The sequence below is a fragment of the Artemia franciscana genome, chromosome 3 (assembly GCF_032884065.1).
Source record: "Artemia franciscana chromosome 3, ASM3288406v1, whole genome shotgun sequence".
In the NCBI taxonomy this organism is placed as follows: Eukaryota; Metazoa; Arthropoda; class Branchiopoda; order Anostraca; family Artemiidae; genus Artemia; species Artemia franciscana.
This window is the reverse complement of record NC_088865.1, coordinates 46971199-46985411: the sequence shown is the minus strand read 5'-3', so window position 1 is coordinate 46985411 and position 14213 is coordinate 46971199. Positions and strand designations below refer to the sequence as shown.

The 14213-nt window shown below is 35.2% G+C and overlaps 1 long non-coding RNA gene across 1 annotated transcript in view; it reads left to right on the top strand.

Annotated features, from left to right (window-relative positions):
- The window catches only part of LOC136025341 (uncharacterized), a 32990-nt gene extending 20931 nt beyond the window's left edge, over window positions 1-12059 (top strand). Inside the window, exon 2 of the long non-coding RNA XR_010617074.1 lies at window positions 11565-12059. This is a non-coding gene — a long non-coding RNA (uncharacterized LOC136025341). The remainder of the gene's footprint in view (window positions 1-11564) is intronic.
- Window positions 12060-14213: the final 2154 nt, after the last annotated feature.

Sequence of the window (14213 nt, the reverse complement as noted above, 5' to 3'; positions counted from 1 at the left end):
TCGTACTATAAGAACTTTGTGGATTACTCGAATAAAAATTTAAATGATAGTTGAGAAGCAACAGAATTTTGGGCACGGATTTTTACTTTGAATTTGATTTTAGGGAGTCAAGTGAGACTTAATTTTTCTTTGAATTCGGTTAGTAATTTTCCTTGGTATTTGGTAAATCGACACGGTTCGATTTAGAGGGTATTTCCTGTCAATCCCCAAAGGATTTTATAAAGTTTTGAAATACTTGGCTTTCCTGATTGGTAGTTTCAGGACAGTTTTCGGCTTGGTTACATACATAAATAAAATTGGGTGGTTTAATCTGACAATGAAATACAACAAACTTTCGGTTAGATCGTATAATTTCCACTTCCCACCCATTTCTAGCTATATTTTCTATTTTATTTCATATTTTAATTACCCTACATCGCTCACTACTCTACATACTACCTATCCTTTTTGAAGCTATAGCACTTTCCTTTTTACCAAAACAATAAAATCGCTACTTTACTATTTTACTTCCTCACAACCTTTTTATTTATAGGTGCCAAGACATCAATTTAGTTTCGAATATGATGTTTTCTAAAGGATCTAGAGCTGGATTGTGCTCAAGACTCATCTTCAAATGCGAATCACGTCATGAGGAAGCCACAATTCAGGCATAAAAGCCATTGCTCCTCGTAGGCTTAAAAAAACAGACTCAACAAAAACCGTAGTCAAAAACGGAAAAGGACTGATTTTGATAGTGTGAATACTATCAGAAAGAAACACAAAACAGAAACAAGAACAGTAAGTGTCAACAAAGAGGTAGTGGTTGGTGCAACAAATGGTAGAATGACTTACGCCCAGGTTCAAGAACTTTTCTCTACGATTGGAATAAATACTCCGCCTCAAAAAGTCTTTACGAAATTTGAGAAAGAAATTTGCGTAGAATTGGATAAATTTCTCTATGACTGTCTTATCGAAAATGGGAAAACCGAGCGAAGGATGGCACTTGAAGCAGGTGAGAAAATTCACCCAAATGGAGCTGTAGAGACATGGGTTATAGTTGAAGGAATCTGGTGTACACGAAGTTATAGGAATAGGTATCGTGCACTCTCAGGCTGTGGAGTGGTTTCTATTCAAAGAAACTCTTAAATCTAGGAATTAGGAACAAATATTGCTGTACTTGCGCGAAATACAGGCATCAAGTAAATAGATCTGTTCCTGAACATGTTTTATGAACTGGCAGGGGCCTAGTACAGGTATGGAGTCAGATATATTAGTTGGAGCAATCCGAATAGCAACAAACATGCACAATCTAAGATATGCTCGATTTGTTGCCGACGCCGATTCGAGTACCCATTCTGAAATTATAGCAAGGGTACCATATGGCAGAAATGTAGAAAAAATTGAGTGTGCTAATCATGCGTGCAAATGCTTGAAGAACAGACTATATAAGAAGCAGCATGAAAATGGCGAATGCAGAAGATTTCTTAGTGCCGCAATAATAAAGAAAATGTGTCATTTTGCCAGAAATGCAATTGCATGTGCCACCTCAGAGAAGAAAAGCGTGAAGGATCTCATCAATACGCTGAAGGCGATTCCTCTGCATTTTTTCCGTGGTGACCATAGATTTTGTCCTACACGCTGCTCGTTCCCCGGAAAAGTTCTACAGGTTAATCCTAAAGACACCCCTAGCAACATCTTTCTCAGCCATGTGTATTCAGCCTTTGATACGCGGACCAGAAGGGCTCGTCTACTGATAGGATATAACACGAACAACCTGGCAGAATATCTTATGAGCATAGTTGCAAGGCTTATAGGTGGAAAAAACATCATGGTTAGCCAAAGTGCGCGATATACCACCCGTGTTAAAGCAGCAGGAATCCGATTTACGAAAGGTCACTCGGCTCGCCTTGAAATATTTCGAAGAACTGTAGGATCTACACCAAGTAGGCAGTTGAAAAAACTTGCACAGCAGTGGGCCATGACTACTGCTTGACGTAAAAAACTGTCTGCTAGAAAGCGCCTTTTCACTAACACTTCCACAAAACTCCCTTCAAAAGAAATCAGGAAGCCAACCGGAGCAGACAAAAATTACGGCTCGAACGGAACCGCTCCGGATCTTGATTACAGTGCGCTCAAAAATTCCAAAAACAGATTTTTTGACCCGTCTCCAATGTACTGCAACGGAAATCCTGAGTATCGAAAAAGGCACTAGGCTTCAGAAAAATTCTATCGATAATAACTGGATAGAATACAGAAAAAACAGAATTACCGCTTCCGTAGCTGGTGCTGTTTATAAAAGGCGGTTGAAGACTCTGGGTTCATTAGTTCGGCAGCTGCTGTATCCCAAAAACCACCAAACAAAGGTAATGACGCATGGTCTGATGTATGAGCCTATAACTATTTTAGCTTTTGCAAAGAAAACGGGTTGCTTTGTGAACTCTGCTGGGCTTTTCATTCACAAGGAATGTGGGTTTCTAGGGGCCAGTCCGGACGGGATAGCAATTTTTCCTTTGGGTGAAAAGGCTCTTTTGGAGGTAAAGTGCCCTTTGACAGCAAAAGGGCTTACATTGGAAGAGTGGATAGTGCTTAAAAAAAATACATGTCTTGAAAAGATAGTTAATAGTGAAATAAAGCTGAAAAGAACTCATGACTACTATTACCAAATTGAAATGCAATTGGAATGTTGTGACATTGATTTTGTATACTTTGTAATATTTTTAGGGGAAGAGGAATTATATGATGAAAAGATTGGTCGTGACCGAGAATTCTGGTCTAACAAAATGCTGCCAAATCTAAAAAAATTTTATTCTGAGGCACTGTTACCAGACATTGTCGACAAAAGGTTGCCAAGAAGTATGGAGATACGAGAACCTTTTATATAAATCCAACTGTGCTAGGTATAGGTAGTTATCATGTGTCATTACAGTCTTATCCGATCACAAATTCAGTTATACAAATACACAAGCAACATTCGAACTTTAGAATTTTTTTTAATGAACCCGTATGGATAAACTAAATAAAAATTTTTTTTTTTTTTTAACTGAAAGTAAGGAGAGACATTAAAACTTAAACTAACAGAAATTACTTCGTATGTGAAAGGGGCTGCTCCCTCCTCAACACCCTTCACCTTACGCTAAAGTTTTTTACTGTTTTAAAAAGTAGAGTTGAGAGAAAGAGTCAAACTTTAGCGTAAAGAGCGGGGCGTTGAGGAGGGAGCAGCCCCTGTCATATACGAAGTAATTTATGTTCGTTTTGAGTTTTAATGTTGCTCCTTACTTTCAGTTAAAAACGTGTCTTTTTTATTTAATTTCTGAACGTTTTTGAACTAATGCATGTTTGATTTTGGCTCTCCACAGATGAATAATTAAAACGAAATTTGCATATTTATATGGCTTTCTCATAGTTTTGATCAAATCACTTTGAGAAAAAAGGAGCGGGGGAGGGGGCTTAGTTGTCCTCCAATGTTTTGGTTACTTAAAAAGGCAACTAGACCTTTTAATTTTTTAACGAACGTTTTTGCTAGTAAAAGATATAAGTAACTTATGAGTAAGCTTACGTAATGAACTTCTATATTCGGTTAGTTTTAAATTTTAGTGCTACTCCTTACTTTCAGTTGAAAAAACTGTTTCTTATTTATTTTTGTATTGTTTTATTTTTAAATAATGCTAGAAAATCCTGCGCTCCCTTCAGGGAAATTTTCTTCCCCCATAACCAATTCCTCCAAGGAAAGCTCCCCCAACATAACCCCCTGTTCTCAACCCCTCCCCCAACCAAAAATCCCCCTGAAAACGTCTGTACACTTCCCAATAACCATTACTATATAAACACTGATCAAAGTTTGTAACTTGTAGCCCCTTCCACGGGGATTCTGGTGGAGTAAGTCGTCCCCAAAGACATAGTTATAAGGTTTTTCGACTATGCTGAATAAAATGTCTACCTCACAATTTTGATCCGGTGACTTTGGGAAAATAATTGGCATGGAAGGGGGCATAGGTGCCCTCCAATTTTTTTGATCACTTAAAAAGGATACTATATACTTCATTTATTATATATAATTCACTTATATATAACTTCATTTCCGTTGGAATGAGCCCACTCGTAACATTCTAGGACAACTGGTTCGATAAGATCACCCCTGGAAAAAAAATCCACATTTTTGCAGATAGGAGCTTGAAACTTCCACGGTAGGGTTCCCTGATATGCTGAATCGGATGGGTGTAAATTTGGTTTTATTACTTTTAACAGGTGTTTCCATCTATTTTCTAAAATAAGGCAATTTTTCTTAGACTTGTAATTTTAGATAGATAAAACTGATATATTTAAAGTCAGCATTAAAATGCAATTTTGTTCATGTAGCTATTTGTATCAAAAATCCGTTTTTTAGAGTTTTGGTTACTATTGAGCCGGGTCGCTCCTTACTACAGTTCGTTACCACGAACTGTTTGATAAAATGAAGTAAATTGGTCACTTCGCTACGAGCAATTATTTAAATTTTATTTTTGTAAATAGGTCTGCATGAAGTAAAAACCTGAAAACATATACTTTTTATATGTAATTTCCACAATTTTATACCGCACCCTGGCAAATAATAATGACCAGACCACAGGCACACACGCAGGGGAGGGATTCACCCACCTTAACTTTGTAAAATGCTTAATTTTCTCAGCGAAATGTTTAATTTTCCCGTGTTTTCCTGGTATTTCTGTCGTAAGAATTGAACCCCCCTCCTCCCCCCCAAAAATATATAATAATATTTTCTCTAATTTTCTCCTCGAATAATAGTTCTTTTGCAAATAGATATTCCTATTTACTTGCCAAATTGCGAAATATGACAATGCAATAATCGTAATTTTCAGTGAGAAACCCCTTGAGTTAAATGACGGCAGTGAAATCCGATAACCTTGAGTGTTTGTCTGATTTGCCGCGATTGAAAAAGAATTGAACAGAGAGTTTAATTTCTGAACATCCGCGAGGCGTTAAACAAAGCACCCGTTCCGTAATTCTAAACCCGAAGGCAGAAGACTTGGAGAGCATATTAATAATGTTCAATCATTAGTCATTGATTTAATGCGATAACAAGCTGAGGAACCAATCTGGTTGTTTTGGTCCCTAACGTCTTATTTTATAGTTATCGAAATTTTACTCTTTTGGTTTGATTGCAATTTAACACGAAAATATTCTTTTAATAAAACGGTGGACTAGATATTAAAGGGTGTCTACAGGATGAATGAAAATTGATATGAATAACGGTCGGGTTCTATGGCGTTTAACAGCTCCCCTTTGCTAATAACCCAGGGAAAAATACCACCCAGAACCCCCCAGCCCACCCCCCCACCCCCGACCACCCGTGGAAAATAATGTTTTCTAAATTTGAGAATTTTATTTGAGTTGTGTATTTTTTTTTTTAGTTTCGTTGAGAAGATCGAAAAAAAACTTTTTCTTTAAAACATCTAAAACTAAAACTAAAAAAAAATCACAAATCCATATTTTTGAAAAGACCTCCATATGAGTTTCTTCGATTTTTGACAGTAGTGGGTGCCAAATTAAGAGAAGAACAATGAATGTATGCGAAAAATCATTAAAATTAAGCTAAAAACATATGGAACCATAGACTTTAAGAAGGTTTAGCTTTCCTTTGAAAGCATTTGGGAACCTTTTCCTTTTGGAACCAACACATTATTATTGTTTAAGTTTAGACGGACAAAAGCGTTTTCAAATTCTAATAGTTACTTTTTCATATCTTCCAAGTGTAGAACCACCACAATTCACTATTAGTAATTAATTAAAACCAAAAATGAATAGAATTCACAATAGATAACCTATAGCAGCGTCACAATAGAAGTGTCAAACTCAAACGTGTAAGAATCATAAGGATTTGACTCACAACTCCCATATCTTTTCATAACCAGAACATAATTTGCCCTTCATTAAAAAAAAAAGTGTTTTGTCAGTTTAATATACATATTCTTATATTTAGTCCTTAAAGTCTTAATATTCCTTTATTTATTATAAGTCAAAAAAGTGAAAACATTTAAAATATATTTTGTTTCCAGTAAATTGAAATTATGTTCTGGTCTTGAGGTGTGGAGATTGTCAGCTGTACTCATGTTAATGTTTGCTTGTTTTGAGTTTTAGTCGGTTATTTATTGTAATTTCTGTTCGTTTTGGGCTTAATTTATTTTTTAATGGTAATTAGTGGTGGTTTTGTGCTTAGAAAATTATTTGAATTTATTTCTAATGATTTTCAGCTTAACGGAGCAATTTACTTTTCCTGCAAAAACTTGTTTTGTTCAAAAAGTGTTTTAAATTAAAAATATTCCAATTCTTCCCAGAAAACTCCATTCTAGCTGAAAATTCCACTCAGAAAATCTCTTGTGAATGATCTCGAGTGATAAATTTTTATTAGCGCACTTTCATTTGAAACATACTAAAATTTCTGATTGTTTTAAAAATAATGCCGGTAATCTCCCCTCCGTATGAGATTCCCGAAAAATGCACCCCCTCCCCCATCCATCCCCTGGTTGAAAGTTTCTTTCGCAGAAAGTCCCCTCTGGAAAATATATCCCTTGAAAAATCACCCTCACCCCCTCTGTAAAATTCCAACCCAGTAAAAATTTACCCTGGACAATTCTCCTTCAGCGTCTCCACATCTAAAATTAAGACGGTAAGACAAATAGCATTAGCTCTGCCTAGGAATTTCACCAAATTTCCCGCAGTGCAATATTTCCCCTGGAAAGCTCAACCCCTAGAAACTTCTCTCCCCATGGAGAATTCTCCAAGTGGAAAATCCACATAGTTGAAAATTAGCCCCCCCCCCTCGGAAAAGTGTCCGTATATTTCCCAATAACAAATGCTAAACGTAAACGATGGTCAAACTTCATGAATTACAGACCTATCGCCAAGGGCTTTGAGGGGTCACGATACCCCCATCAACAACAATCTATCTGTCCATGCACCAAAAATTATATTACAACATTTTCTTTAAACATTTATTGCAAAATAAACTATTTCTGTTCAAAAATTTTGAATATTCGAATTTTGTCAAAAATTTCAGTTACAACCAAATATCTTAATTCTTAAGCAGAAAAAGTGAAATCGACTTTAAAAGTACACCTATATTAGCCAATACTATAGCTACGTCATACGAAATTGAACTATAACTAATCAAAAAGACGTTTCAAAACATTACAGATCGCGTAAGGGAGACTATGAACAAAAAATTGGCCGGCATTTACCCCCCCCCCCTCCAAAAAAAAAAAACAAAACAATAGCCCATCCTTTTCTCGATTTTTTATCCTGGAAAATATACCCCCTGTAAGAAATAAGTTTTTTCAAATTTATAAATTTTATTTGGGATATTGTATTATGACAGTTTGAAGTTGAAAAAAATTCTTACTTCAAAATATGCTGAATAATTGTACCTAACACATTTTGCAAGTAGACCCGCTATGTTTTACACACACCCCTTATAAGCGAATGTATATCCCAAATTTGTTTCTAAAGTAACTAAGAAGCTAACGGAGGTACCGGTTTGTTCTCGAGTTTTACACATTGTAAACATGAGTGAGTGACATATAATGCACAAGTACCTGAATTTTTCATGGAGAGAGAGCCGGATTTCCTGGTATTATTTAAAAACGATCAGAAATTAAATTAATAATAATTTTTTTCAACAGAAAGTAAGGAGCAACATCAAATCTTGTAACGAACAGAAATTATTACGCCTATGAAAGGAGTTGTCCCTTCCATAATACATTGCTCTTTATGCTAATGTTTTTTTCATAATTCTTTATAAAACGATTCCTGAAACACAATGGCTGTTAAATTAGAATAATAAGTTCGTTTTTAATTAAAAAAAAACTTTAGCGTAAAGAGCGAGGTTTTGAGGTGGAGGCAGCCCGTTTTTTATGAAATCATTTCTGTTTGTTTTAAGGTTCGATGATGTTCCTTACTTTCAGTAGAACAAACTTTTTTATATTTAATTTATGATAGTTTTTAGATAATACCGGAAAATCTGGCTCTCTCTCTCCATGAAAAATTCCGGCACTTGTGTATTATACGCCACTCGTTTACGTTTATGATGGGTAAAACTCGAGAACAAACCGGTTTCTTTGTTAGTTTCTTCATTACTATAGAAACAAACTTCGGCCATATATTTCCATATTAGGGGAGAGGGGGATAAAGTATAGCGTGTCTGCATATAAAATGTTTTAGGTACAATTATTCTGCATATTGTGAAGTAAGAATTATTTTCTGACTTCAAACTTTCCAGATACTCCCCCCCCCTCTCGTGTTCAAACAAATAGCCCATATTATATATTTCATATCTATTCTGTCTTTTGTCTTTGCCTTACGCTAAGCAGAAAGAAACGAACGAAGAAACCGGTTTGTTTTCAAGTTTTACACAGCGTAAACTTGAGTGAGTGGCGTATAATACACAAGACCCAAAATTCCTTACCCCTACAGAAAAAAAAACAATACTCGAATAAAACTGTCACATTTAGAAAGCCTTATTTTCCAAGGGGGGAGGTGTATCTTGGGGGGTATTTCCAGGGGTAAATGCCGAGGGGGGCATTTTCCTCAGGGGCCATTTTCCAGGGGTTAGGGGCATTTTGCGGGAGGAGGGGTATTCTCCGGGGTAAATGTCAAAAACCGAAAAAACATGGAATAATGCTCGTCGTTCTAAATTTTAAGGCTGCTTTTTGGTTTCGTTTGAAAAAATATACTCGTTAATTTAGCTATAATTTTTTACAGTGTCGCAAATTCAAACTGTAGGGATTAATTTGCCCCAAATCGTTAACATTCCATGCAAGTACAAAGGTTGAAAGATATTTTTCTAAGTCTGTGGTGTATATGATAAATGTCGTGGTGTTTCACAAACGAAAAGAAAATAAGCACGAACAAAAGCTTCTCCATCATCAGAAACATGTATTTTTAAAAGTCTTCTGATAAGTGTTATGCTTATCTTTTGTACAAAAAAAATATGAAGATAAACTTAATAGGTTTTAATCAGGCTCCATTTAAATTTGCTTCCTGATAAGACTTTATTCCTGCTTGTCTTAAACTTTGAATAATAAAAAAAGTCAACAAAAGAAGTTTTTCGAGGAAAGGTAAAGAGCTAAAATAAACCAAATAAGAGTCAACATGAAGTCAAATAATTTAAGACTACCACAAATCACCATCAATAGATCAATGAAACCCGAAACGAACAGAAATTACAACGAAAAACCGAGTTGGCCTCAAAGTATCAAGTACTAAGATGAGTTGGGCTGATGATCCCCATGTATTCTGAAGACGAAAAAATAATTGGTACTCTGATTGACCACCTGAATAGTACACGAAACTCTGAAAACCGGAATTTTGATAGCAGCATATATATTGAAAGGACTGTTTTTTTTTCAGTTGATTTTAAACATATAAAGATCATTAAGTTTAATGTTACCCATCAAAAGGTACGAGCCTGAGAAGATTTTCCTGATTTTCTAAAATTGGGGACCCCCCTCCTCAGAAATAAAGCGATGAAACAAAAATAACAGATCAAATTCAGTATGTCAGAGCTCCTTAAAGCACAATAAATAGACAATGGCACGGACTTGAAACCTGTAGATACCAAGCACCAAGTGCATGATAAAATAGTTTATTTGGAAGCACCTCAGAAACACACAAGTGACATAGACTGAGTTAACTTTTGACTAGTTTTACAAAAATACTATGTATATATTTTTTTTTTAAACCTTCTTTAAGGGTAAGGTGAGTCTGGGTAAACTTCAAACGGATTATTGGAGGAACAATGCTGATGCTCTACAAACAAAATTACCAACCCTCTATAGCCTAGTGGTGCCAACCAAAGCTGAACAGAAGGATGGACAAGAGTATATAGTGCTAAGTGCTACAAAATATTTCCTGGTTTGATTAATTGCACTTCCAGAAATATAGAAATGAGTAGTTCTGGGATTTTTTGACTGGAAAACTTTGTCAGCAACATATATATATATATATATATATATATATATATATATATATATATATATATATATATATATATATATATATATATATATATATATATATATATATATATATATATATATATATATATATATATATATATTATTAACCCTGGTTTACTAATAGACTCATGTCCAAGATTTTATTTTTTAGTTGTTCAGAAATAAGGAATTGTATTCATGCTAGAATTAATGACTTTCGGTTTGTTGCTTATTTCTACCAGAATGTCTGTAGGAATTGTTCCTTCTTTAAGAAGATTGAAAATACACCTTAGATATTCATGGAAAGGATTCAGGTGAAATAAATCACGAATAGAAATATTCCTAGCGAAATTTTCTGTGACTCGGGTGGAGTGACGGGAATAACAGCGTAAAACAAACAATAAAAACTTGGCGTTCTTTTGTAGAATAATACTATTCTAACGTAATAAATGGAACACATTTCTATAGCTCAGTAAAATCTTATAATGATTCATTTTCCATAAGTTCTAATGTTTGTATCACTCTGTGCAGCTGAAATGACTTCTGTGTGCTTAGAGTGCCAAAACTTTCAATATCCTGTATGACCATAGGCTTGGGAATAAGATACTATAAACGAAAAAAACAACGAACAAGCAACTTGGCCATCTTTAAAGATATTTATAGTTTATTCCCATTCCCTATTCGTATATTGCTTATTCGCGTGGTTCTGTAGTAGCCTATTATTCTGTTTTGAATTTTGTGTGAGGTCCTGTGGATTGTTTGACAAAAACTTTCGGTGAATTTGAGGAATTTCCGTGAATATTCTCTTTCTGATTTTTACGCATGACCAGAGTTTGCAAGTAATTTAAAGTTAATTTTTTTTTACTTTTTTTGCACACTCGTCTAGTTTACCTTCCCCATCTCCGTCCAGGTACCCATTTAGAGCTAGGTCAACTCCGGCTGAATTTACAGAACCACGCTCCTGATCCCCGTTTCAAACCAAACAACCAGCGACACCAGTAAAAGAGCCTTTGTCCTCACAGACAAAGGAACGGGACTTTGGTGGACAAAAGAGCGAGTCTAATCTTGGAAACAGCATGTTTTAGAATACAGCATTGAACCGCATTACAGTCCCTATTAGTCGTGCTGATCTCAGTTTAATGGCCTTCAATTAGGAAGAGTCATGGGGCAACAAGTCATGCTCTGTTTACGTAGACACATCTACCTTCCCCAGCTCCATCCAGGTACCTATTTAGAGCTAGGTCAACTCTAACTGAGCTTACAGAACCACACTCCCGATCCCCGTTTCAAACCAAATAACCAGCGACACCAGTAAAAGAAACTTTGTCCTCAAAGACGAAGGAACGAGACTTTGGTGGACAAAAGAGGGAACCTAATCTTGAAAACATCATGCTTAGGAAAACATCCACCAAACAGCTTTCGATACTTTCTTTTTATCCTATAAATTATTTCTGAGTTGAAGTTTAGATAAACTTTTCTGCGTTCTGTTCAACCTATAAATTCCAGTCTAGACCATAGGGTGATTCCTTTTCTGCCTGGGCGTTAGTGAGTCTAATTATTCTGAGCAGTTTTATTTTTAATTTCTATTCTTTGCAGTTGAATTCAATTGTCACAATCCTCGGTATATTGTTAGCAGTAACACCAGCTATCAGCAGCAATATTGGTGCTAAAGGGGATGATCAAATTCTGGAAGATAGTCCAATCGACAACCTGCTGTCACTGCATAGTCAAAGAGATATTGGTGCAAAAGGTGACAGTAGGGTTTTTGAAGAGATTTTATTAGCTGACGAGGAAATGGTTCAATCAAAGAGGATTCGTAGAGGCCTAAAGAAGCTGAAAAAATCGGTTAAGAAGCGTTTAGACAAGACAAAAAATTCACTGAAGAAGGTGCCAAAAAAATGTAAAATTAGTTCTAAAAATCCAATCATAAGCTGCAAAAGTAAAAATTCTTAACAAAAAAGAATTTTCATTTTACATCCTTCTTTATATAAAGAGCTTAAGTTTTTTCTTTATGCGGTAGCATTTGTTTGTTTCTTGTTTCTTTCGTATTTTATGTTTCCATCTTTAATTACAATACAAGAATTTGAAGAATCTTCTTTGTATATAAGTTTTGATCAGCTCCAATTAGATAAATTAGAGGTTACATATCACATGTGTTTTTTCCAGTTTTTGTTAATTTTCAGGTGAATGCTATTACTACTACTAAATACTCACTACCGCACAAAGGCTGCTAAGGTCAATAAAGCTGCTCACGCTTCTTAACCGTCCTAATTGATTCAAAGCCCCTGCATTAAACCTTTCTAAGAAATTTTAATTTCCATTCCATTTTGGAACGACCTGCTTATCGTTTGGACCTAGACTATAGGCCAAAATGACAATCTTTGTCAATCTGGCATCCTTTAGTTTCAGATATGAATAGTACGCTATTAAATTCTCTCCTTAGGTTCCTTCCACAGTATATCCTATCTTGTGGTATTATTATTCATAGATATATTCATGGTCAACTTTCCTCTTTTTTTTCGAAATTTTTACAACCCCGAGTTAGTGTTAATCTTGATGGAACTAGTAACTCTGAAGTTTTATTTTTTGTTAGTACTCCAACCGTGAGGCCAGATTTTAGCCCTATATACACATGTAGTAAGGTTTGGAACTCCCTGCCGAAGAATATCACATATTGCAATTCCATCAGAGTCTTAAAGATTAATGAAAAGTCATTTGGGTTAAATTTTCTTTTTATTATTCTTTCTTTTTTTCCTTTTTTATAAGTAATAATAGTATTATATATTTTCCAGTGGTCTGGCTTCTGTATGCAGCATATTATTTAGTAATAGGATATTATTTAGACTGAGAGATTAATTAGACAGAATATAAGAGAAGAACAGTGCGATTTTGGAAAAGGCAGAGGAGGTGTTGACCAAATTTTTATTCTTGGGTTAATAATTGAGAAGTGCCTGAGTCATAAAACACCTTTAGTTTTCAGTTTTATAGATTATGAGCAAGCGTTCGGTTTTGCCATAGAAGAGCTTTGACGAAGATCTTATTCTTGTATGGTATACCAGACAAATACATTAAAAAAATAAGCGCGACTTACTAGAATAACACTGCTGAAACAAACGCAGGAAATGAGTTTAGCAGCTGGTTTTGTATTAAATCAGAAGCTAAGCAGGGTCGAATCAGATCCCCCTTTGTATGGATCATTTTGATATGCTTTGCCTTAAGAAGCAGAGGAAAGGCAATTGGAGAGCATGGAGAGAGGGTACTAGAATAGATTATAAAATTAATGTTAAGAAGACTAAGTCCACAGACTAAGATTAAGTGAGGATGAAAGTGTGATGTTGGGTAACGAAAGATTGATCAGGTGGATAGCTCCAATTACCTTGGTAGTATTATTACTAAAGACGATAGGAGCAGTGAAGATGTTCAGAGCCTAGTGTTTTTTAACAGTTAAAAAAGGTTTTGAAGAATAGGAAGATAAGTCTGCGAAACAAGATTAGAATTTCGGAAGCTACAGTGATGACGGTGGTCAAATAAGGCTTTGAAGAATGGACGCTCCGAAAAGCGAAAGAAGATTTGCTAGATCTCTTATGGAAAAAATGCCTCGGATTATTCTGGGTACCCAGGTGATTGAACGTAATTCATATTAGGGCTTTAAAAAAAGTTTGGTTCACTCCCGCTCTCTAAGGCTATAAGAGAGAGGTTAAGATGGCTAGGACCCTTTTTACTGATGTTTTTGATATTGACTGATAAAAAATTGCTAGTAAAATACATTTTTCTATAACTTATTTTTTTGTAATGAGAAAACAACTGCCCTTGGTGTAATTTTTGTGTACCATGCAGTACTTTATAGCTGCCTAGTTAGCTGAAATTTTTAAAGAGCAACTGAATATTAAGCTGCTTTATAAATGACCCCTTAGTTATCTCTTTAGGATATCCATGAGTCCATCCCAGCCTTCTAATTCTGAAAATACCGCCAACATCACGCTCTGAGTCAACCATGTGGGACTTTAAGATGGTCTAATCATATATAAGGTATGTGTAGTGCTATGTGGCACTTAAAGATGGTCGAATCATATTATTAATGGTCTAATATATAGAAACAAGGTAAGATATGTGAATTTGCTTTAATGAATACTGAAACAACTCTCTGTAACCCTTCAATACCTCAATAGCGATCAATAAAAAAAAAACAAGAGGACATATCACTGCTGCCCGAGTAAAAAAGTGATTTTTCCTATTGTTTAGTGA